Raw genomic sequence first — 27,296 nt, forward strand, 5'->3', positions numbered from 1 at the left:
TTCAAATCTGAGAAATCCATTACGATACAAACAACGCAGCGAGGTTAAGGCACATTGAAGGAAAATCAATTAATTTTGGCCATAATTTGTATCTGCAAAAAACACGCTTGTTATCACCTATAACTTGGTTAAAAGTATATGCCAATGTCTTTATTTCCAAAAAACATACAACTAAACAGTTTTATTACATTGTAAGGTCTTGCAGTAAAGTGAAAGTAGTCACGTGACCACTAATCCAAAAAAACAACCTTAGCGATCACAAAAGTGAAAAGTGCAGGTTGAAGATAACCACGTACAAACGCCAACCAAGGAATTCTAGACACTACTAGGTACACTTTATATAAAAACCGCTGTTACAAGTTCAATATTTACGTTTAAATTGAAAATCGATCAACTTTTACGAGTTAAATGGCATAAAAAGGCAAAAAAATACCCTCCCGATGGCGCTAGAAAAATGATCCACAACTATTTTGATTTGTAACAGCACTTTTTATAAACTGCAACATCTGCTGAATCTATACATGTCTGCAATTAAGAGGTACTCATTGATCTTCAACCTGCACTTTTCGTATAAAAAATAGTTGTTTGTTTTTAGTTTCCGAGATAAAATACAAACGCACAAAAGACGAAGAAAAGCAAAGACGGAATAAGACGGGCCAACAACCCGGAAACGGGGAAGTTGGGAGTATAAAATTTTATTATTACCTTCGATGAAACATTCGTTTTTTCTTTATAATTTGCAATTAATTTCTATAAAAATAAAATATTTGAAGATATGCTCAAGTTTTCCAGTTTTCTTGGAAGATTCCAATATATACGAGGTCGTACAAGCTAGATAACAGAGATAAAAATTACCCGAGAACTGGTTGGCGAACAAAAATAATAAGATAAATATCCTAGCACTCCCTACCCCTCCTACACAGTATGTGTTCCACAAATTTTGTATACCAATGTATTAATTGCCAAGTATTTTCATGTTCGAACCTCTGGTGTATCATCGCAAATGGTAGAGGCGGATTCAGGTGGGCTTGGGCTCCCTTGTGGATCAACCATTATATGGTTAATACATACACTTTTTACATGTCCCACTCCAAACGTCGCTTAGTGATGGGGGGACCCTGAGTCCCCACTTTTTTTAAAATCCGGAATCCACATCTGATCAGCCTCATGCCCCCCCCCCCCCCCCCCCCCCCGGGTCCTAGTGTAGTTCTCATTTGGCAAATGCAAGTTCATTATACAAATTAAAAGCATACTAGGTCTCTCCTAGTACATCAAATATGTATATATTGTAAATCATTATATTAAAAAAAGTTGTATTTTCACAAAGAACTCACCCAAATTCATGAATTTACTTATATTATTTGTTTGCTCTTCGTCATTGATAATGTGTAAATAAATTATAAATCAGTATAAACTTCCTACCTGCATATAAATATTCAGATTGTACTTGTTGAATGTCTCAAGTGAGAACTGGTATCAATTTGTAAATCATGATTGGGAGGTCTTTTTGAATTTCTTATGATTTTTGCCTCTGAATATTCATTTCTACCATGCAGTTACCAAGCCAGTATTATGTATGTACAGCTTGCACTTTTTGATTTTGTCCCTAATGATTTCCTGCATTTTGTTGGACAGAAGATTCCTTTTCATCCCATCTGAAGCAATATTTTTCTTATTTCAACATTTTTACTTGGTAAAATCATTCTGCCGGTTCCTTACTTATTTTTGTTTGGAATATTCAAAAGCACACAACAGCATTAACAGTTAATGGGGGATACAATTCCCTTTTCCTAGAATGAGTAACTTTTAATATTAGCACTTACTACCTTTTTGGGGTAAGGATTAGCAGCCGAGATATCGAGTTACCCATCCTTAAAAAATATACCTTTATATCTCATGCTTTATGCTTGCAATATATCATGGAGAGATAAACAGATTTGACAGATATCGAATGCATTTACGACTAATTTTAATCGCATCTGTAAAAAAAACCAGATTGGATTAGTTTCAGATACATGTACATAATGCTTCAATCAGCAACCTTATCATATACATCATCTTAAATTCTCAATATAATAGTATACCATGAAGCTGCAAATAGTGATCTATTTTTTTCAGCCGCTCATTACATGTTAAGTTTCTCCCTACCCGAGTTCCAACAATAAAAATGGACAGCCACCGAAGAAATAGCCAGAAGCGCTAACTGACATCCAACACAAGCAATCAATTGTTTTTACATGATAAAGTGCCATATAATTTTAAAGTTCATCGTTAAACATGTTAAAATCAGAAAACATATTTCCCAAGACCTGCTGAAATTGGAAGCAACTGATTGGTAGCTATGGTAATTAATTTTTTTTGCTGTCAAAATAAAACATGCATTCCGAGAGTATTGCATGGCAATACACAAGTCCGCTACCGGTTAAATAAAAATTAATTGTACTGGAACAAAATGCTAACCTTATCTATAACTTGTCATGGTGTAAACTATATAACAAATATTAAATCAATATCTTCAAGCATGACGAAAAAAAGTGCAGAAAACTGAATATTTGAGTGAATTTTGATCTGTAACTTGTCATGATAAAACAATATACCAAATATCAAATCAATATCAGAAAGCACGAAGAAAAAAGTGTGGAAAACTGATTTGCCGGACTGACGGATGGACAACAGAGTGCGGTAGGGGACTAATAAATTCTATGTACTGGTATATATATATATATATATAATAAAATATAAATATACAGAAATGACTGACTGAATCACAATTTTTACATATACATGTAAACAATCCAAAAGTTTCAAGTGAATGAATCATGACATAGGTGACAGGGCAAAATCATGAGTCAACATGGAAATGAAAATATGTAAATGCTAATAAAACTACATACTAGTACTGCCTACAAATATCATTAACTAGGATACATTCAGTGGGTAATCTTAACCTGACCCAATCACAAAAAGTAAAATGACTTAGTTCATGTAATTGTTAATCAAAACTTCATTGGCAATTATACCACATCTTCTTATTTTATATTAAATTCTAGCTGTATAATATTACCAAACATGTACGCAATTTCAAAGTTAGAAAAAAACAATTTCTGTCAGTGTTGGGGATGCTGTCTAATGGCCATACATGTATACCCAACATATTTTGCTAAACAGACTAGATATAAGAATCTCTAATACTATGGAAATATTCCATCACAAGTTTCAAAGTTAGGTATCCTTCAAAAAGATATAACCTGATAACTATTGTAAACTCAGAAACTTTTGCGTAAATTTATTATCAAGATAATCATGATAATTATAATTATTGAACAATGCCAGAACAAAAAATGCGAGATTAATTATTGCAGTTTCAGAAAATGCTGGATACAAATAATACCATCATTTAAATAAATTTACATGTTTTTTTTGCAAAACATATAACCAATTTCAATTTAGACAAGAAATGAAAACATTGCAAAATTTTCTGATTTCCAAGTATATAGACAAAACTAGATACATGTATGTACATGTACATAATGGCAGCTACATGATATATATACAAGCAAAGAAAATTTCCAGATTTCTTTTTTCAAACATTCTGTCATGTCTGTGGCTGTTCCAGTGGTCTTGCTTAGTATTGAAGGCCCACCTCAATGTGACCATAAGATGAACAACAGCAATTGCAATAAAAACACTTTTTCTATGCTTTTGAACTTTTTGTATACCTGTATGCTGTGTTATGAAATGAAATTGAAATGTAAATCGTTATAAAATATGACTATTTGTTATCTGGTGGAGAGTTGTTTCATTGGCAATCATACCACATCTTCTTAGTTTTATAATTACATGTATATCCATTAGTGGTGCATCAGTAAATTGTATGCCTATATCTCATGTATATATGTAGGTATGAGTAATGTTTAAATCGAATTGATTCATCTTTCCCGTAATTGCCATAAAAATAACAAAACACTTATATAAGTCTTATAAATGAATATTTCCTTCTTCACAGTTCAACTGAAATTCATATGTCTATCTGTAGATCTCTCATTTGGTAAGGTATTGCTTAAAATATATTGCTGATTATTCAAATATTTCATAAAAGAGACGACAAATTTCATCTGTGAAATAAATAATTTTTTTAAATTAAATCCATTTTGAAACTCCAATCGTAAGAAAATTCACAAATCTCCAAACTGCCTGTATTTAGAATTCATTTTAACTGTGGTAAAAGCTTTTTAAGATGGTAAACATCAACTTCAATGACACATGAAAAAGAAGCTAAATTGTTCAGTTAATGTTCCTCTATCTCTCAGCATCAAAATACTAAATTCCAACACTGACATTGGTATTCAAACAGCCAATGCTTCTGCTAAGTACTTTACATAGAATTGCTGTCTTTTTTCTACTTTTCATAGACATATTTAGTGGCTTTCTAAACATAATTTTCATCTGATCTGATCTTCCATAATGGTCATGATGATCATGAGTTATATGCAACTTTCTACTGCTGTCTCATTGCAGGTCATCATCCCTGAAATATGAAAATGCATATATATAATAATTATATTAAATGAAATTTTTAACATGGGAAAAGTGATCAAAAGTTCAACTTCAACAAGTTACTGTGAAAATGCTTACAAAATAATTCCCCTGTCCTACATGTCCTAAATTTTATAATGTCTTCATTGAAGTTCATTCAACATTTGAACCAGAATTTAATTTCCTCATTAGTCATACACATTTTAATAAGGTGCACTACTTTTATTTAATTTTAAAATTTAACACATAATACATCTTATATGCAGCCTATAAGATGTATCATGTAATAAATTAAACAAGAATGTGTCCATAGTACATGGATGCCCCACTCGCACTATTATTTTCTATGTTCGTGAAATTGAGGTCAAAACTTTAATTTGGCATTCAAATAAGAAAGATCATATCATAGGGAACATGTGTACTGAGTTTCAAGTTGATTGGACTTCAACTTCAGCAAAAACTACCTTGACCAAAAACTTTAACCAAAAACTTAAATCTGAAACGTGACAGACTGACGGACGAAAGAACGGATGCACAGACCGAAAAAAATAATGCCCATATTATGTTTAACTACATTGTTTTGTATCTCCTTTCCCAAATGTAAATTATGACATGAATAAGGCAGGGTGCTATACTGCAATATCAATATAAGTAATGCACTTAAACCACAGCTAAGAACTTTTAGCAATCAAGCTTAGTAGATTTTTTAATAATATCTGTGTAAACTAGACATCATTGAGATGGGAGCTATCTCTGTGGGCCACGCTGTGAATAACGTGTGGTAAAAAATTTGTATCTTTACCATAGGACATGTGTTTGTCATCTGAAACCAAAGATTTTTACCTTGACCTTTGACCTAGGAAGTTGTACAAAAATTATGACACACCCTCTGGTGTTGGTTAATATACATGTCAAGTATAAAGTATGAAATCATAACGGTTCTCTAGATACAGAGCGGACACAATTTGTTACGTATGGACCGACGGACAGACTGATCACTATAGGGCGACCAGCTATTCGGCGGGGCCCTAAAAAAGTGTATTGCTGGTAAAGATACATGTACGTTATTAAATTCAGAAATTATTGTGTGCATTTATTGCAATTTTTGAAGAATGGACAAATGCGAGATTAATTATTGTGATTTCAGAAAAATACAGTTACAGTTATATGTATTGGATATCAGAATGTGACTTCTTATTATTGGGATACTCACAAAGTTACCTTAAAAAAACATTGCAATAATTTCTGAATTTACACCATACAATATTCTTACATTGTACGACAACAGAAATTTATTTGCACAAATTATAAAAGAGGAAGAAAAGCAAGGCTTGTATAGCTTTTCTCCTATTCGTCATTTTGTTCGTAACATTTGCTTTAATGTGGACTGTAAAGAGGACACAAAATTGAGCTGTAAAATAGATTTTTTTAGTAATTTGATGACATAGCTGAAAGACGCCTCCGGGTGCGGGAGTTTCTCGCTGCATTGAAGACCCATTGGTGGCCTTCGGCTGTTGTCTGCTCTATGGTCGGGTTGTTGTCTCTTTGACACATTCCCCATTTCCATTCTCAATTTTATAACTGTTTCCAACTCCAAGCAACAGAAGCAGGATACCAGTAGAATATATATATATATTACTATATATATAATATAGCTTTCTCGCTTCAGTCAGATTATCTGAACACCTGTATTTGTATAGCAAAATGGTTGGTAATATTTAATTATGGGATTATTATGTGTACCGATTCTTTTTGTCTTAAAAAATTGCCCTTTCTATAAGTTGTAATTAGCGTTGAACTAGCTTTCAGTAACTGCAAGTACTTTGTGCCTTTTTTTTGTGCAACATGTATGTGTTGATCTGACAAATTGATTGTCAAGTCTATTTCAATAACTTTTACAGTTTGTTCTTATGTTGTACTGTGACACCACTGTTGTTGAAGACAGCAAAGCAACCTATTTATAGATGCTTTCATCTACATCATTTGGTCTCTGTTGGATAGTTTTCTCATTGCAGTCATACCACATCTTCTTATCTTTATATTAATAGATTTGGTCTTCTAACTAGTAGTAGGAAAAGATTTTGGTGCAGATTGATTTGATATACAAAAAAAAGGGATAACCAGTTTTAATAGCGAGCAAAAAGAAAAAATACAACAATTTACCTGTCTAATAATAAAGCTTTTCAAATTCAAACCATTACTTTATAGTTCATCAAAGCTGGAATAGCATTCTGTTTCTTATATTTGACAGGTCAGCTAAAAATAAGAGAAAGTAATTTTTTTAATACAAATACAGATACTTTTTTTAAAATAAGGAGCAGATTAATTACAATGAATCATACACGATACATAAATAAATATAACATATCAAATAAAGAAATTACGTCTGCCACCCAACCCTGAATTGATATCTGGATTTCCTTCATAGAAATAATGCACATTTTTTCTTTGATTTCTAGAAGAATTACTTCATCATATTTAAAATAAAGAGCTGCGCCATGAGCACATGATATGTCTGTTGTCCTTTAGCTCGTCTTTATGCCTTGAATTAATCTTTATGATTAACTAGAAATACTGCTCAAAATAGCCCCCCCCCCCCCCCCCCCCCCAAAAAAAAAGCATACAAAAAAACATGCACACACCAGCACACAGAGGCACAAATCATGAATAATTTTTAAGAATAAAATCCCATAACTCGAAAAAGTAAAATCTTAAATATATAAAAATTGTATGGTAGCTTATGTTACATTTCACCAAAGTTTCACGAAAATTTGTTAAAGCATTTTTGAGTTATTGTCCGAAAACTGGAGAAAAAAAACAACCCTTTTTATGAATAAGTCCCAATACTCAAAAGCGAGAAATCAAAAATAAAAAAAAGATGGAAAGGAAACTTTTGTCAATAAATATAAACAATTCACCAAAGTTTCATGAAAATTGGTGAAAGCTTTTTTGAGTTATTGACTGAATGATTCACCAGCGATGTTTCTTAGCTTATTTCGACAAAATTGAACCAAACTGGGTGCTAAATGTGAATTATTATTTCACTATTGCACTTTCATTAAATATTGAAAAAATAATAATCATATTTTAATTTTTTCTATATCTCGTAGCTTAGATCCCCATTAAAGGCAGGCGTATAATGACTGCAGGCTTTATTTTGAACATTTCTAAATCATTGTATGCATTTAATATTATTGTGATTTTTGAAAGGAGGGACAATAAACTGCTTCGCTGATCGCAGCTGGATACGCCCGCAGAGGTCCAACCCTGAACAGTTGGGGCAAAAATGGACACAATATTCAAGCTTGATACAGGTCTGAATTTGGATTGTAATTAAATATTTGACATATTATAGGTTTCTGAATAAATGTAGTCAAAGAGCTTGAAATTGGTTATTTGAATTGAATTTATATTCAATTAAAGATTTCTTGCTGTTGTCAATACACTATATGCTGTTGCGCAATACTTAGTAAATCTGTTGTCAGACTATAAACAAATAAAATTTATACAATTCTAAAGGGAGCTTACATCAATAGATATAAACAATTCACCAAAGTTTCATAAGAATTGCTGAAAGCATTTTTGAGTTATTGTCTGAAAACTGGAAAATCCCCCCTTTTTTAATGAATAAAACCCTATAACTCGGAAATGTAAAATCTTAAATTTATAAAATTCTAAAGGGAGCTTACATCAATAGATATCAACAGTTCATCAAAGTTTCATGAAAACTGCTGAAAGCGATTTCGAGTTATTGTCCGAAAACTGGAAAATCCCCCCTTTTTTTGTGAATAAAACCCCGTCAACTTGGAAACGTAAAATCTAATAATAGTAAACGAGCGTATAAAAATGTGAGGTTAATTATAATTGCGATATTCATCGGATTAATCGCAATTCTTCTGAATTTATAGTACAATAATGTACTGCCTTGTCAATGTCTGTTGTAACTGTATATTACGTGAGCCGAGGGTACCCAAATTGCACCTATTTTGACAGTTTTTTCACATACATTTTTTAAAGATCCAGACAAAAGTTTCCATTCTGTGTTTATTTTGTAGATCCGTATCCTTATTTACTATTTAGTTCCACCAGTTTAATTTTGAATCCATATTGAATCATAGAAAAATGGGTTTAAACCGTCACCTCCAAACAATCCATGATTCTGTAATGAGGAGTACCCAAAATGCATCCATGCTTTAATTCCTATCCTTGAAATTCGAATAAGAGATGTTTTGTTTTATTTCTTAAAATATTTAGAACAATTTGACATTTAAGTCCATGCTTGCTATTCAATTTTTAAGAAATTAATACTCGTATGGCGTAACATATTCTATTTGCTCATTTTTAAAAGATGACTTTTTGTGGACGTCACATGCTAATGTTTCTGTAGATTTTACTTTTCCAGTGAATACTTCCTCTTAGAAAACTTGCAAGATTTGCTAAATAGGTGCAATTCGGGTACTTAGACGCAAGACATCATCAGCATGCTAGCAGTGCTCTTTTTCATTTTAATACTGATGATAACCATATCTAAAAAGAATATGTCAACATGGGCAGTCATGATATTAATAAGTCTATTATTATTGTCATGAGAGGCTTCCTTAATTTTTTGCTGGGATTCCTTCCTTAGAATGACGGTAATGTGAAGTGTCATAGTAAATCATTAACAAAGCCTTTCAAGAAAAATAATATTATTTGGACTATCATGTTCAAAATTGTTCTCATGTATTTTATAACCAACAAGTATATAAACTTGCAATTGGTCATATTGCTGACTTGGTTCTGGATTTTAAAAATATTGGTTCAAAAATAACTTATTCAAGGTGCAGGCATTTTCCAGAGAAAGACGCACAGTCCCCGATAAGTCCAAATAATAGGCTGTTTTTAATGTTTCTGATATCAGGGAGGGGGTGGCGTTAACGCTGTAAACTTCCGAGTATAGGGATCTATAAAATTCAGTCATGAAAGTTGAAATATACCGTCAGCACTCGGCAGAAAATATTATACTATGGACTTCACAATTGAATTGGTTTGGTTGGTTGGTTGGTTGGTTGGGGGTGGGGGGGGGGGGGGGGTTACACCATATGTGACTGGTCTCCAAATTACGTGTTCAGGGTTCCTTTGAGCAAGTTTTTGTGCCCTAAGCTTCAAATTAAGGGCTCCATGATTTGAAGGTATGGATCATGGCTCCAGCAACGTGGGCTCCGGACGGAAGTCAACGGTGGAGCAAACTTTGTTATAATTTAAAGATGTACCCAACCAGGATACCTGCAAAACGTTAATTAAAAATGAATTTCAGGGTAAATGTTGAGAATGGGCTCTTGATATAATGCAGGGAACTCGTTTCATTCGATATTCTGTTCATTTACTGACGGGACTCGATAAATTATTCAAATTTCAGATATTTTTTGCAGTCTAGTTTCGTTTTGACCACGTGTGTAACATGCTTGCCAACACTGAACTCGTTTTATCTAATACTGTGTCGTTTTTCGCCTTCTGAAGCGAATGATTAACAAAACAAGCAACGTATGTTTCATAAATTTTACATATTTGGTGGCTTACACTTACTTTTCTGGCTAGATTTTCACGTAGAAGTGAAAATAATTTCCGCTGCAAGGTGCTTTCCATTCTGCAAACTACAAACATCTGTTCGACGGCGATCGTCTACTGATTGGTTGATAATCAAAAGGAGGCGGTGTCCACAAGCCGACAATCTCGGCACAAAAAACAGCTATTGCAACCGTTTACCATAATAATTAAAGCACAAACATACAATATTCGTGTTTCAGTACAAAAATTACACCATATGGATACCTGTTTTTAATTAACAGGCATGTATGTAATTTGATTTCATACAGTTTTATCGATAGACGCAGCTTAGGTAATCTCCGCCATTAATGAATATATGAATACATAATGAGGTACCTGCGGGGTTATCTGCCCCTGACCAAATCTAATCGAAATTGCCTTAACATCACTGCGAATGGTTATAATCAGGAATAAAGAGATTCGAATGAACTCGCAAAGGAGCAATCAGGGGTGTGTTGACAGGACACGCCTTTCCGTTTATGCATGCATCACCTGCTATGCGAATCCCATTCAGTCAATTTGTCACAATCGGGAATAGGATTAAATAACGAAAGAGACGACTTTTCTAAGATCTTAAAACCTATAATAAATATTTTAACTTAATAGTACCTGTATAAAGAACCGATATGATTTTGACACCATAACATGCATACCTATAGACAACGATGAGTTAACTTATTCAAAATTAAAAAAAAAAGATTAGCAGTTCATGTCAGAATAGGAGTCACGGATACAAATATAATATAGGTCTTTTTCGAACTCTGTAATATTTAGTATTCCCCTAAGAATCTTAGTCCTTTGTTATAAAATCAGAAAATACCAAGGGGCATTTAAAAATAATCAATTTTAGAAAGACAACGATTGTAGTATCTCTTTGATGTGATGTAATTTGATTTTTATCGGTCGATTAGACTTTGATCTACGTACATGTATAACAAAACAATCGCACTTTATGGGGATCACTCTGACCTTATTCTTACCCGACCTCACTGGAGCATTCATCCGTGTGTTAAAGTTTTTTTTGTAATTTAAGGTGTGTCTGATCATGAAATTGTTTTTGACCAGGTTTACCCCCTGCAATCTTTCTTTTTAAACTCCTCCTCATGAAGTTGTCTTAGATCATGTTAACCCCCTGGCATCTTCCTTTTAAGACTAACATTAATCACATTATATGACATTTAATCGTCTGCAGAGTCATTTATGTTTTTTCAGGACATACTTTTATGTCATTTTGAAGAAAAAAATGAATCATTTGTTTTATAAATATCTTTTCACTTCCGTTTGAAACCTAAATCAATATTAGAGAATACCTTTGAGAAATAAATGGCTGATTGTTAGCACCATATTGTTTGATTATTAATATGTTGTACCTTGTAGAACTAGCGTCCTCTGTTTGTTTTTGAAACGTATTGTTTTTTAAATGTAAAGAGCTGGTAGCAAATGTGTTTTTAATGATTGCTAGGAAGTAACATTTATATAGATAATAGAACTAGGATAATCAGTCGTTGAATTAAAGGTAAACGTATCTGACAGCGTTAACACAACGAAGTAGGCTTCATGGCTCCATATGTACGAAAGTATGGTATATTAACATCATGAATTTAACTTCATTGAAGTAGAACAAGTTTTCAGGATAATTATTCATATCAGCAACTTTTCATGGACATGAATATATACATGTACATTACAAATAATACTTGAACAAAGGCTGGAAAAATTAAACAAAACGAATTAAAATTTTAGTATAAAAATAAGGAAATGAGCCATGATTTCCTTTACTGAAACACGTTTATGCACATGCATGTAGATCCTTAGACTTAAATAAAACTAATGAATACTTTCCGAGCATCAACAAATAATATCATACGATAATTAATTTGAGATACATAATCTTTTCATACAAACGGTTGATTTTGATCTCACTTAAAGAAAACATATTCCTCGACGGGATATATTCATAATGTCAAATTATGAGTTAATTACTTAAAATATATCTGGTGGGTTCTGTTGATCGCATGGCAATCCGTGTGAGAAATACAAGAACTCTTTCCCCTCCCGCAAATAGCAAGCAATGTGAGACCTGAAGTTTATAAATTAAGAATTATATATTAAGAAATATTGTGTCTCAATCCCTTAAAATATCGTCGTCTGCACAACACGTATCCCTGCACTAATCAGTGTTGTGAACGCTCAAAATTTAGGTTAAAGACGCATACAAAAAAGGGTGATCTTTGAACTCATACACTTTTATCTGGCTTTTCATGTCGATTTTTTTTTTTTTCCTTTTGAACCTAAAAGATGCCTATCAATCTATGCCTTAAGGATGTTCGCTCCACTTGATTTTTAGTTTTTGCCAGATATTCGGAATCCTCTGGTTTTATCCATTTATTGCCATTAAAAAATTTTGCCCACTAACCCCTACTTTTCTTTTCATAATTTTATTACATATAGTTTAAAAAGCTATACTTGAAAATCTTATAAAATCCTTGTTATTTTTTCGTAGTTTTTGAAACAAAAAAGCGGCCAATGTTAAAGTATAAAAAATCTAGAGACAATCATTTCCCGTCAAATTTTCAATGGCTTTTATCTCTAAAACAAGCACACGGACCCTTCTTTTTTTTCTGCTTTTTTAGTGCCTTTTTTAAATACTATAATTTTAGAACAGTCTTTTAAAAAGCTTGTTATTTTGAAACAGAGTAGCGAACATCCTTAATTCAGGACCTGTTACATGTACATGATTATTCTTTATGATATCATGGAGTTATGTAATATGATTTTGCTAAATTAAAGGTTGTTTCGTTGAAGAAGTTTCAATTAATAGGCAGTGGATGATAAACAGATTGTAATGTATTGCAGCAACATATCTTAATCAAAATGTAACCAAGAGTTCAATAAATTACTACTGTTGGTGTCGACATTTGTTTTGCACTATTAGCTGTTTTGTGGAGGTCAGATTTTATCATTGGCTGAAGCCGCAGTGCGCAGAGAGAGCCATCTACCTTCAGCAAAAAAATCAACAATCCAAGTAATTTAAGATTGGATGCAAACGGACGCACAACCTCAGTGTCAATAATTTATCATATAGCACTATTGCAACTTCAGATTCATAAACATTAAGTCATTAGTTAAAAAGTATGTTTATAACACTTTTTATTATTATTAATTATGTTTACTGTATTCATGTAAAAACCCTCAATACGGAATTTTCATAATTCATTTCCTGAATTAAAAAGAAACGATTACTAGTATTTGTTCTTTAAAATGCAAATAGTTTCGATTGAGTGAAGTAAATCTATTTAAAATATACACATTTTAAAACTAAGAAGCATTGAAAGGAAAAAAAAAATTGTAACATATTAATGTTTGAGACATGAAAAAGCTTACAAAGGAAAACAGCATTACACAACATTGCTTTCATCGAGTGATCCATACAAGTCAGTGATTCGATTACGTAAAAAATGATTAAACGTTCTGTTTATAAAATAAAAAGAATGAATATACCAATAACAGCAATGGATGAGAGTCTAAGATAAAATGTTTCAATGAATTCAGCGTATTAATTACGATATATCACATACAGCATAACATCTATTTGTATGTCATTAAGAAAGCTATAATGACATTGTTTATCTGGAGTTCAATGTAAGTTCGTCGTCATTTACTTCTACGATGTTGATTTGTTGTATTTCTTTTTTTTTATTTATTTAGAAATTCTAGTAATATATTAACTATATGAGTACAAGTATAAGTATAAATTATATTATACAAATATATTCCTGATAGGAATATCATTAAGCCGCTATCTATGTGTTTTTATACTGGTAACATTCCCAAGTTATGTCTATACGAGGTGAAACATAAAGATCCTATCAAGGAACCACTAAGTAAACAAAACAAAATATCTATGAATATTATATATTATATATTTCCCTCAAAGAGGCGTGGTTTGTGAAACAGCTGTATTTACAAAGGGCAACCGTTACCTCTGTATCGGAAGAATGAAATCCAATCTCACAAAACACGAAAGATGTCTAACAAATGTAATAAAAAACCAGGAAAGATACACAGTAGTCTACAAACATCACATAAAAGTAAAAGCATGAAAAAAAACTGAAATAAAACGAACTTAACTTCAAAACGTAAGGCAGTTCCTTTAACATTAGTGGTATTTGTTTTTGTGTTGCTCATTAAAACAAAATCTGGAGATAAGTACCATTCGATGATATAAAACATATAAAACATATATAAAAAAAAACATTTTCATGAATAAAAATCATAATAAAGGCATGCTCTAATTAAACTCAATTATTCAAACCTTGTTGTAATTTGGTCGTATTAAAAACAAAAAACATGTTCTGAATAGTATTTGTACGCCAGTCTTTTAGTCTGCGAAAGATTAATCAGTGACACTTGAATAAAAAATTATCAAAAAAACAAAAACAAAAACAATACAGCTAATGTAAAATTGAAAATGGAAATCTCTCTTCGTCAAAGAATTCAGCCAATATATGGCCTTTGCAATTGACAAAGAACGATAATGTCTTCAAACAATCAGAAAATATTTTAGTTTGAATGTTAAATGAATATGATTATATAACTCGGACATCTCATTACACAACTGGCAGTTGTGATTCTTCATACACAACCTTATTCACGATTGTGATATCTTTGTGGTGTGATGTAATTCTTATTGCCAAATTAGACTTTATCATCAAATAATGAGATATGCCCACTTTACTGCACTCGCTTCGACACTATTTGTTCCCTGCCTATGATCCCGGTACATTGCATAGAGCCGTGTTTCATCAAGAGTTCATTTATAATTTTAGGTGAATTATTATTTATCTTTCCGTCTTTTCGTCTGATTTTGAAATTGCCTTCAATCATGTTTATTCTCTGGTATTTTCCTTTTTATGTACTTCCTCAAACTAATAGTAATCACATTGAATGATATTTAATCGTCTACAGAATCTTTTTTGTTTGTTCAGTTTGTATTTTCATATCATGCATAAAAAAACAGTTCAGTCATTTGTTTCATGAATATCTTTTCAATCATATTTCAAAACTAAATCAATATTTGGTAATACCTTGAGGAAATAGGTGGTTGATCGTAAACAGATTATTTTTTGGATATTAATATGCTGTATTTTTGAGGACTAGAACCCTCTGTTTGCATTTAAAAAGTTTTGTTTTTTGAAATGTTAAGCGCCTGTAACAAAAGTGTTTTTAATGATCGCTAGAAATTATAATCTATCTAGATAATAGAACAAGAATTATCAATGTTAAACTACAAATAAACGGCTCAGACAGAACGAAATGCGCTTCAGATGTAAGAAGTATAGTAGATTCACATTATGATTTGAAATTTATTGACAAGTCAAAGGTTTTGAAATATTCATGAAATATGTCTTGATCATAACTTCTTACTTCCTGATATTTGTTTGCTCGTCATATTTTTCGGACGAGGCAGGGTTAATATATTTTAAACTGTTTCATATAATTCAAATGGTTGATATCCTTTGGCACTTTATTGGATAACACGTGATCACTGAAGATCTCTACTTACTTTGTGTGTCCATGTTTTTTCCTTGCCATGTTTTTTTTTTTTTTGCAATGGCGTTTTCAGTTTGTTTTCGACTTATGATATTGTATTCCTTTTGGTATCTTTATCCTTTCTTTTATCTGTTTTGAATAAAAGCTGTTCTGAATTTTCTGTTATAAATAATCGTGTTAGAACTATTTGATTTGGTGTTTTTCCTGAAACTATTGATATCTAGAAATTTTCCATTTTTTTAAGTTGAAAAATTTTGACACTTGGGTATTTGCCAATGTTAGATGAATTTAGAATAATGGACTCTCATCCAAGTATAACTTGGAAAATGAAGGATGAGAGTCATTCTAGTAATGGATACTGAGGCTCAAGAGGATGTAACTATATCATTCATTTCCCGATGTACAACGAGGCATCTCATTTAAAAGAGGTCAAAATCCTTGACCTATGGGTATGACGTAGCTATAACTAGCTATAAATACTGCGGCTATTACCTGTGCCAATCATGATTCAAAGTTTGTTTGTGCAACCAAAACAATTGGGATGGGCAAACAGTACCCAAACTGGGTGGGTAAATTGTTACATCCTCTTGAGCCTCAGGCTCCATTACTGAAATGACTCTCATCCTTCATATTCCAAGTTTATATACTTGGATGAGAGTTCATTCAACTAATTACGCTCCTCGGCTCTTCGAGGATGTAACTATAGCATATTCAAAGTGTTGACACAAATAAGTAGTTCCCTGAACAACTAACAGAGAGCAAATCAGAATTTGCTGATTTACTCAAGAATATACTGGAGACTCAGATAGTAGTCAATCTAACTAATCTTTCTGACTTAATAATAAATATAATCTAAATATTAAGTTAAAGTACCAATATTGTATACCAATACCAATAGGCATAAAAAATAAATAGTTTCAAAAACATTTAATTTTGAAAATAAATATACAACAAAATATCTATTTCTCTCAATATATTTTGTAGTTTGAATTTCACTATTCCTCTCTGAGTCATATTAAAAAGTCATAAATAGGAAATTTCACAAATTTGTCTTGAATTTCTAGAATAATAACGTATTCTAGAAATTCAAGACAAATTCTCCTAACTATATACAAAGCATAACACTCATACTACATCTTCCTATATCTATATAACAAGTTTTGAATTTTCAAAAAAAACATTTGCCTGATACTTGCTTACAAACCATTAATTGTATATCTAAATATTTACTGACATATTATTCGGCAACACTTTTCTTAAATATTTGAAAGTGTTTTAATTCTTTAGCCCTTCTTTTTTGTACACTTCTAACATGACACTCTCTGTAGTTCAGATGTGTATAAAAAAACAAGAATTTGAAGACAAATTCAGGAGACAGTAGTTTAAATAACGATGTAAACACAACCAGATACAGATTTTCATTAGCCTTCTGAAGTTTCCGATATTATCTATACATGATTTATCTAATAATAATCCGTGGTTAAATATCTAGTATATTTACAAGCTAAAAACTGTCACTGCAAGTTTTACGAGTATTATCTCTTTGCATGACATTTGCAATTCAGTCAGTCTTTAATATTGTAAAAACAGAAAAATTGATTCAAAAGCACAAGTAAGCAACGAAAGCTTTAAATAGTGTTAATATTCATAACTTTAACATAACTTAACAATCAAAAACTCCTCTCTGAGTCATATTAAAAAGTCATAAATAGGTGATTACTGTCACACTAAGGTCATCTGTTAATTAAAGGTTGACTTATTTAAAACTACATGTAGATGTCAAAGATGATCAGCCTCTACTGTAGATTTTATTCAGGACACTTAATAAAGTGACTATATTTACAAATTTCTTCTTATTCATTTGTATCTGGAATATACCAACCACAATATAGTATTTGATGTCTGGTTCAGTAAATTTACATTCCATGTGTGTTAATGACAATGAACGTAGTATATAAATAGTATATATATATCAAACAGTATTGATAATAAATTGAATCTTAAAGTCCAACACTTCATAGAGAGTAGGTCTAGTAGACATATACATACTGCATCTAATGTAACATTCTGAAGTAAATCATCTAAAAAGTATCATCGTTATGATATTTCATTAAGTATAAACAAATTATACAAAAAACAGTGTAGCTATTTAATATCTTATGTTATAAGAATTAATATAGATCAATATATCCAGAATTAAAACTTGATCCAGCATGTTTTAAAATCCTAAGATTTAAGTAATACGGTTCTGTGAAAACTCATCTGATAATCTGATAATTTTCTTAAAATAGAAGTGGAGAAGGGTTACAAAGTTCATACTTTATTGTAAACTGTCAGATTTGAAAATGACCTTCACCCATCCTGATATCCATACACATGTTGGATATTAAAAAGGAATATAACTATTACTGTATATTAACCTATATCAGTCGAGACTTGAACTGCTCCTTTGTACAACATGCTTGTGATACATCTTACATGTACTATTTTTCTATATGTATACATCTAATGTTATATATGGCTATGTTATATTTAGAGCAATATAACTACATGTAATTAAGAAGAGTAATTTCTAATTGAACTGAAAAGAAAATCCAGTGTACATGTACAGATTTAGGTGGTAAGCAAAATATAAGTTTGCAATTTGTTTTAGCAAATTCTAATGCTTTATAGAATACTTTTCAAAGTTGCATTTCTCGATGGAGCATAAATATATATATATATGTATTTCATACTATGAAGATGTCAATTCTTATTAACTGATGATACAAAAGCATCAATATGGCAATTCTATTTCAAGTTCATGGATTCTAGAAAGATCACCATTTTCTATTTTAATTTCCATCATGGATTTCAATAATACAGATGCATAGGTGCAATATAATCATTTGATTATTATTATAGAAACTTTATAAGTTCTACATAAATTCAAGTAATACTACTTTCTTCAGTATTTGCTATCTGACATGAAAAATTTGTAGGGGATTAGTCCCCTAAACACGTGTATACAATTGTTTACAGATATATTACTTAGCCTATAACAAGGCAACAATTAGTCACATAAAGATTAGTGATGCACATATCCAATGTACATTATAATATTCCTTTTTAAAAAAAGGAAAATAAGTCAGATATTTCATGTCCAACATCAAAGCAAAATTTGCATTTTGAGAGAAAAATCTTCCTGTTTTCATTTGTATAGTTCTTTAACATTCATTGCTGCTACCATTCACATTCTAACAAATATATTATATCTTATTATATCTAGTATCATTACTGAGATTGTCACAATTTGTCTTATCAAAATAAGCACATTTATACAATATTATCTGCAAGTCAAAATAGGGACTTTTGAAAAGAATCTTCCTTTCTTGGTAGAATCTAAATAATTTTTATAGCTGTATCTCAAACTATATTTTACAGTAAAAAGTTGTTTACTATTACTGATACCTTGAAGATAGCAAGATCAGGATCTACAATTGTGTTCTGATTAAAGAGAACAATAACTTTGAACTATTTCTTCAGAAAAGAGTAACTGTTTATCTATTTTAAGACTTTGTTTGTTATATTCATACTTAATGTTATAACAATGCCAAGATATAAGACTAAAAACTCTATTGTCTTATTTCAACTATGTGAAGATATCTTTTATAAAGATATGGTAATAAATGTACATGAATGTATCATTTTACTAGTGTCAAATTATTTTATTCATTATCTGAAATCTACATTGATGAATTTCAAGGCAAAGATAAAACCATCCAATGGAAATTATTATTATTTCCTTCCACAAAATGTTTCTACAGTATGTTTCTACTTAATCAATTGTTGTTAGTGGCATGTTAAATGCTCTACAAGGAACTTGCTAATGTTTTCCCTTCGACCTATTTCTGGTCAAGTTTGTCGTGATATTCCACTGGACTCTCAATATTCAGATATTAAATATCAATCACATAATATTATTTCTGTAAATGTTTCAACTGTAGCACAGTTTTATTTCTCACTAAGAGCTTATTTTGAAGCCTTAAATTGCTTTGTTTATTACAGATACACATATTCCTGATAGTTTCAACAATATTGTAAGTTCATTCGAAACTGTTGTCACATTTATGACACACCAAGGACTTATACAAGTCTCTAGGCTCATTAATTGCTTTAGACTAATAAGCTTTTAAAAATTAGCTATTTGATCATTATTTGATATAACATATCTTTAGCAAAGGTTTTCCGATACTTTAAATTGGAAGTGGCACATAATGCCTTCCGTATTATCACTAACTTTGTCTATTTATAGTAAAACACATACAATTATAAATCGACAAGTAGTATATCATATTCCAATGTACTACATTACAGTTTCTTATATTATTGGAATAAGAAATGTATTTAAATCACAACATTTTGTGATAATAAAATCTCAAATATATTTGCTATATTTTCTATAAATTGTACGTCACTACGTGGGTACATTATAGCAAGAATATACGAGTACACCTTCGTACATTTTGCACTTACCTTGAAAATCAAGAAAGATATTCTACTCATATACTTCCGTATAGAGATTCATTCATGTTAAAATAACTACGATAATGTATCAAATTATTTAGACGAAAAAATATCAAAATTATTAAAAAGAGAACACGTTCGGTCCACCATTGATTACGTGATAAGCACCTGTGTGTTACACACCACAGTACACGTGTATTTTTAAAACAAGGTTTAGAAAATAGAACAACGATAAAATACGTTGTATTTAACGAACTTGGATATAAAGTTCGCAAAAAACTAACGCTTATTAAACATTTTTTACTGGAACAAGATCTCGGTTTTACAAATCTTAAAATTCTGGACGTCGTCACAGATTATAACGAGTAAGACACCTCGATGCTTGAAATATAATATGATTGGCACAGGTAATAGCCGCAGTATTTATAGCTAGTTATAAATAAGTCATATCCATAGGTCAAGGATTTTGACCTCTTTTAAATGAGATGCCTCGTTGTACATCGGGAAATGAATGCTATAGTTACATCCTCGAAGAGCCGAGGAGCGTAATTAGTAGAATTGCTAATTTGCCTCTTAAATTTTGGATTCAGATTTAGAATGTATTCAAGCTTAATTTAAAATTATAGGTTAAAAATAGGCATTTATCCTTTAAACCATTTTAAACAATGTAAATGCACAAGTACTCGCTTTGAGACATTTGTATTTTAGAAATGCAGACAAATTAATTATTCTCAAAAGGGTAAACATACTATTTGTACGAGACACTTATTTTAAAGAATAAATCAAACCCAATTACAGGAATGTTTACATTTAATAGAATTCCCATAATGCAGTTGTGTCTGTCATGGTTTGTAGATTTATTACTGGTATTATTTTTGTCTTAATCTATATCAATCAGTACATATTTTAACAAACGGTTACTACATTATTGGAAATATTCAGATTTGCGCTCATCGATTGTAAAACATATACATAATCTACAGAAATTGCGGCTTAACTATATTCTGAAGGCGTAAAATTAACTGGTTAAATCCGGGGCACTTCAGATCATCCCCTGTGTTATATATATGAGTCGTTGAACCTGTTATATTTTTACATTGAAGACTGGTTTATCGACTATGTAACATCTTTAATCATTCAATACTGACTAATTCGTTGAAAAACTTATGACTGTCTATTTATACAATGAGGTAATATTTGATAGAATTAAATTGTCAGATCTTTTATATGTAGATTTTCAAAACAAAGACTTCGTAAATATAATCTTCTATGTCAAGACAGACAATTATAGACGTTGTAACGTATTTGTACAACCAAGAACAACTACAACTAGAACTGAAGGTGACATATGTATGGCAAACATATTCATAATACCTCATTTAGTTTAACATTTGTTCATCAAGATAACTGTTTATTTGTTGTAATCATATATTAATACATTTTGTTTGCTATTGCTTGATCCGTATGACTGTAATTTTTAAAAAAAGATTATTTAAAACAAAAAAAGTTCATGTGTGTTTGTTCGTTCGAAATGTTTAAATACATAGCCACGTCCGGAAGACATAGACTCCTAGATACATAATTATTTTGAACTCACAAGATCATCATACTAGTTGGAAGTTTGTCAGGTTGTCTAGCCTAGTTCCTATTGATTGTGACATGTAATCCCCAAAGGATCATTTTTTTAAATATACATTACGAGGCAAAAGATACCAAAGAGATAATATATAAGCACAAATCGAAAAAACGAACATGCAACACCATAGCAAAAGTTCATTTCTATCAACAATCTTATGCAACGACCTAATGCTTAAGATAAACTGGATTAGCATACCCAGTTTATCAGTATCTTCAGATATGGTGATGCAAAATCAGGAAGTCAGGAATTACGCTGTGTGGTTGGTGAAATTTCATTTACTAAGAATCTAATATTGCACCGCGTGAGAATGGAAATAGAATTGTGTAATGTATTTATAAACTGAATTATTCATATTTTAAGTGTTTTGGGTGATTAAATAAGATGTAATCTGTTGATCCGTCCAATTTTGAAGATGAAAAATGCATTTCATATTGGTGGATTTATTTGTGCTATCATGATAAGAATTCAATGGGACGAATTCTATATCTGAATTGTATTTAAATGATAAAGAGAAGGTAACATGTGTATGCATTAGGTTATAAGGTTATCAATCATAGTCATTACTTGTATCTGTAAAATACACATACACGTAGTATACGCTAAATTATAAGTGTTTAAATTTGACTAAATTACATGTAGCATTTTATAAGCCTTATGTACCTTTTTTTGTATGTTGCCATTGGACGATAAACAGAAAACGATCAGTAAATTGCATATTGGGAATCATTTTCCTTTGAATGTTGATATTAATTTTCCAACACAAAATTCATTCAATTTTTTGTCAATTCCTCTTTGTGACGATTCTTCTAGGTATTTGTTTATCATCTTAATTCCGTGTTATAGTGTCTTTGTTTATTTTTAACCTTTACTGCTTAGTCCATTTGTGGTATATACTTTTGGCGTGGCTAGGTATTTATACATCCCACCATTGTGTTATTGTGCTCTGGTCATTTTTGTATGCTTGTCTTTCATTTGTGCTCATGTACTTTGTCTATAGAGTGTATATATGCCATTTCGTTTTTCTTGAAAGATTATTACACAATTTTGACTGCTGTACCTTAATTTATGACAGTTTTACCTTGTATGTTTGTTTGTTTTGTTTACACATTGTTATCAATATATTGGAATTATATTTTACTGTCATACAAGCGAGAGGTTAGCTAGCTATAAAACCAATATTAAGCCACCATTTTCTACATAAGCAAATGCCTGCATCAAGTCAGGAATAAAACCATTGATTTCCATTCGTTTGATGTGTATGAGCCTTTCATTTTGTCATATGATAAAGGACTTTCTAGAAGTTTGGCATTTTTGTTATTTTACTTTTTATCCAAGTTAATATCAAAGTCAAATCTAAATAGGGCAAAATTCTTTGCTTGTTAAGCTGTTAAAAAAGTGAAACTGAACCAAAACTTTCGATGATAGATACATTCAAAAGTGATATCAATTTGGATGCAGTTGAAATTTCATCATTTTAACAATAACATCATAATAGGTCAGATTTGATTTTTTTTCATTCAATATTTATTCTAATAATACAAATGTTTTGATACCATTCTGATAGACGTATGCAACTTTCTACTTATGTTTCTATTCAGTCGTTTTGATTTTTAAATTAAATCGTCTGCAAATATATCTGATTCCATTTTTGTATAACAACAGTTTATTTAATCGACCATTTCTCTATCCACTTGCTGAAAAATTATTAACTCGTCTTTATATCATACTTTTACCAGTAGTATCATGATATCCTCCTCCAGTTGGCTAGATTCTCTAGTCAAACACTATATAATATGCGATGCATAATACCTTCACGCTTTTATTGTTAACTATATATCATGTGTATACTAAAGTACTAAATCAAACACGACATTACAGTGCACTTGTTTCCTTTCTAAATGTGTTTGCCAAGTTCGTTATCATTCATTGTGTAAATTCCCATTTATCCATAAAAAAGAAATGAAGGTCATTTATCCAAAAAAATATTGATGATTTATGGGTTATTGTCAGATATTTTAAATGTTACAACCTAAAAACGGACACATAAATCTGGTATCTAATTGAAAATCAGAGAATTATATAACCGAGCAGAAGTATTATTTCAGTCTTTATGTTTTGTTTGATTTTTCATAAAACTACACATGCCTTTAAAATGTAATCATTTTTGTATTATGCATAGAAAAACGTAGACGAATGTTTGTATATTTCTAGAAATAATTGATATTGACTAAAGCTTATGGACTGTATGAAGATTAAACCGACAAATATTTATACATCTCTAGAAACAATTGATATTGACTAAAGCTTATGGGCTGTATGGAGATTAAACAGACAAATGTTTTGTACATCTCTTTTGTAGATTTGCTGTTTAACGGCCATTATCTAATACTGCATGAATATTCAGGATGCTAACGGATAAATGAGATATAAATATGCTTTGTACTAGATTGAAAATAAACTCACCATAGCGAGCAGGATAAACTTTATGTATGCCAAACAAGCGTTTCGTCTACAAATGACTCATCAGTGACGCTCGAATAAAATAAAAGTTAAAAAAAGACCAACTAAAGTATGAAGTTGAAGAGCGAAAGTTTGTTTGACCCTAATTTTTACAGTATTGAAACTTCTTTAACAAATTCGTCATGTTCTTTTAATATCACATTAAACTAACGACAGTAACGGAGTCCTTCTGATGACCTTCATTCCATTGTCATAAAATGTTAAATATAGCGTTTGTTATGTTATATATTTTCCTCGTGAACTGTTTTTTTTTTTTTTTATATCAAAGTACTGAGTATATTATCATTAAGTTTGTAAATGCCCATTTCTCGTTAATAATGAAATGACGGTCATTTATACAAGTAAATATCGATGATAAATATTGTATTTCATGATATTACAAATGCTAAAAGCAAAACAAAAGTACTATACAATATTTATAATCGATATTGACTTGTATAAATGATCGTCATTTCATTATAAATCGTATATCTAGTTATATATCAGAGAATTGTATCACTAAATAAATGATAATTTTTAAATTCATATAACTATGTCTATTTTGTTATCTCATAAAACTGTATATTACGCTTTTATAATAATTTAGAAATAATTGATATTGTCTTAAAGATCTGTATGAATATTTCAGACAGCATATAATGATTAATATCGATTGCTTAACATCCAGCAGCAAATATTATATCAATAATCAGGAGGTTTTTGTTCTATATTGATATGGATTTAAACTTTTCAGCTCAAAACGCAGCTGTTTACATGACTAAATAAAAGACTTATTACTTTAATAAGAAACAGTAGCTGAAGCTGACTCGTCTTGCTCTTACTCCTACAAATCGCGTGATTAGTGGACTATACAAGATAACAATTTTTTTGTTTGAGAAGCACATGAAGTCAGCGCACAGAGGCTTCGCGATGGTTCAACCGTGAACAAAAACCGTTCATAATTTAATGACATATCTGTTCAAATGATAATTGTATAATACATCATACATAATAAATATGTTCAAATGAAAATCAGATTAGTTTAGGAGTTTTGATATTAAACTCTAGGATTTAGGTTATATAGCAGGTTTACATTTAAAAATACAAACGAATTGCGCTTAAATGAAAATTACGAAGTTAGACAAATTAAAATGAACACTACAAAAGTGCTTCTGCACAATTATTTGAATTGCTATTTGACGATGCATGTGCATAACTAATATTAATACTGACTGATTATTTATTAATAAATGTTGTGAAATTGCTAAGGACGCGCAAGCAGACATTGGCGACGACAGCAGTCTTGTTTGTTTAGGCTATCGAATGACAAAAAAAGCATTGTAATTGAGGTTTATTTATAGTCTCAAACGCAAAAATTAGTGCACCTGCTCCAGTAATTTAAACCTGTGTGTGAATGATCTTGTTGTACACCTCTATTTTTTAAAACATTTCTCACCAATACCATATTGCCTCTATTTAGCGATACTACTATCGATTGACTGCAAATATCGAAATCATTACCATACATCCCAGCAAGCTCCACGCCATTTTTAACAATTTCAACAAAAACACTACTGCTGTCTTGACTATAAATATTGTTGATGATATGATATGATATGATATAAACATCGGACACGGGAACCTTGTCCTGCATGTTCCTTGTGTCATAGATATTTTCGATGTTTGTTAAAATTTTATCGTGTTCAACGGCTTGTTTTTTGTCCAAGGTCAACATCATATGTTACAATGGCGGTAAAAGCAACAACTGGCTGAACACTTGGTGCTGACTTTTCTACAAATTACGATTACAAAACATTAGCAACCATAAAAAGGTACAGCATTACAACTTTAGAGTTAGCAGTTTAGCGAATGCTGTAGATGAACTACTTAAACCAAATGTCAAACGACGAAGATGTTTTAATTAACCTGAAAGTGTTGTCAGAAGTAAGAAGTGCACAGACATGTTTTAGTTTGTGGTCATCTTATTATTTACCATACAATAATGGCGAATTAATGGAAATAAAGCTTCCGTGTGTGCATGGAAGTAAAATGAAATATAAAACTTCCATGGTTTGTGACAGGGGAGTGTACGTTAATAAAAGTTATCGTGGGTTAAATTATAGTAATAAGGAGTCGCATGATATATTATTTATCTACTTGGAGATGGATATAATATCATTTATTTTTTCATTTTTTGGGGGGGAGGGTTTTTTTTGGGGGGGAGGGGGGGGGGGGGGGATTACATTGTCTGATTCTTAATTTCTTGAAAAAAATAATATGCTTCAGATCGAACAGACAAATTTGTTTTCATTGAAAATTATCAATTCAACACTGTAATTCAACCAAACAAAGTTCAAGTATGTTGTTGAAAAAAGTTACAGTCGAAAAGTATAGTTTGTCCCAAGATTTTTTGGTTTTTTGTTATTGTTTTGTTTTTGATATACATGACTTCGTTATGTCAGAGTTTACGGCGCTTCTTGGACTTTTATTCGTTCATGATGTTTGAACACAGTTCCAGACGTGAAAAGGAATGCGATATTGAGACGAAACACGCTTAACCACGTCACATGTTTATGTAACTGTCCCGTGTCAGGAATCTACTCAATGTTTTTTTTATGTCATATATTAAATAAAGTTTTGCTATTTGGAAAAGTTTGTGTTGTTGGTAGATATTTGATAGTTGCTGTTAACTCTATTACTTTATTAGACTTTGGACGTTTTAGAGCTTTACGGTATTGTATAAAAGATTGCATGTTGACCTTTGAATGCCTTTTTGTTGTTATTGTTTTTGAAATGCTCAATCATTAGCGTATTCCCCCGCATCATTAGAATAATAATCAGATCTATACTTCATCATCTTCAATAATATGTGATAGGAAGACATATAAGAACACAACACAAACTACAACAAATTTTGCATGGTGGCTTTAAAAAAGCAAAATTATTTATGAAAGAACCAATCAAAATGTAGTCTTTA

General features: G+C 31.0%; 1 long non-coding RNA gene across 1 annotated transcript; it reads right to left on the bottom strand.

The window, feature by feature from the left end:
- Window positions 1–3,840: 3,840 nt before the first annotated feature.
- Window positions 3,841–10,511, bottom strand: LOC127704941 (uncharacterized). Its single transcript, XR_007983583.1, has 3 exons — window positions 10,102–10,511; window positions 6,700–6,792; window positions 3,841–4,528 (listed from the first exon to the last, which is right to left on the bottom strand). It is a non-coding gene; the product is annotated as an uncharacterized LOC127704941 (long non-coding RNA).
- Window positions 10,512–27,296: the final 16,785 nt, after the last annotated feature.

This window comes from Mytilus californianus, unplaced genomic scaffold (genome assembly GCF_021869535.1).
Source record: "Mytilus californianus isolate M0D057914Y unplaced genomic scaffold, xbMytCali1.0.p SCAF_6, whole genome shotgun sequence".
NCBI lineage: Eukaryota > Metazoa > Mollusca > Bivalvia > Mytilida > Mytilidae > Mytilus > Mytilus californianus.